This window comes from Cetorhinus maximus, chromosome 32, assembly GCF_964194155.1.
Source record: "Cetorhinus maximus chromosome 32, sCetMax3.hap1.1, whole genome shotgun sequence".
NCBI lineage: Eukaryota > Metazoa > Chordata > Chondrichthyes > Lamniformes > Cetorhinidae > Cetorhinus > Cetorhinus maximus.
In genome coordinates, this window is record NC_135910.1 from 11,132,711 (window position 1) to 11,133,546 (window position 836).

Genomic DNA, 836 nt, shown 5'->3' on the forward strand with positions numbered 1-836 from the left:
CAAGTGCTCAGCTATTAAATCTTTTTATAATGGATTCTAGAATTTTCCCCACTACCGACGTCAGGATGACTGGTCTATAATTCCCTGTTTTCTCTCTACCTCCCTTTTTAAATAGTGGGGTTACATTAGCCACCCTCCAATCTGCAGGAACTGTTACAGAGTCTATAGAATCTCAGAAGATGACCACCAATGCATCCACTATTTCTAGGGCCACTTCTTTAACCTACAAGGGCATCAAATGTTACGGCGGGCAGGTAGGAAAGTGGAGTTAAATGGTGGAGCAGGCTTGAGGGGCCGAATGAACTACTCTTGCTACTATTTCTTATTGTTCTTATGTTTATATTTGTATGTTTATATTCGACAATGCTGCTTTTATGACAGTCGGGTTTAATGGGTCATTTTCAGGTTGGCAACCTGTAACTAGTGGAGTGCTACAGGTATCAGTGCGTGGATATACCAAGATAGGTAGGAAAGTAAGTTGTGAAGATAAAACAGGGAGTCTGCAAATTTACCACCTTGTTCCTACTTCACACTAGTGGCTGTAGAATTCAAAATTCATTGGCTCTAAAGCACTTTGAAACATGCAGTGCTCTTAAGAGGCGCCATATAAGGGCAATTTTTTTTTCAAAAGGAAAATACTGTGGATGCTGGGAATCTGAAATAAAAATAGAAAATGCTGGGAATACTCAGCAGGTCTATGGCGAGAAACAGAGCTAATTAACTGCTTATTTCTTTTCTTTGTCTGCAACAGTTAGTCAAACAACAAACTATCACCCATTGACAGAGCACAGTCAAAGAGGACCATTTGGTCCAACAGCAGGTTGGTCACAGGGTGT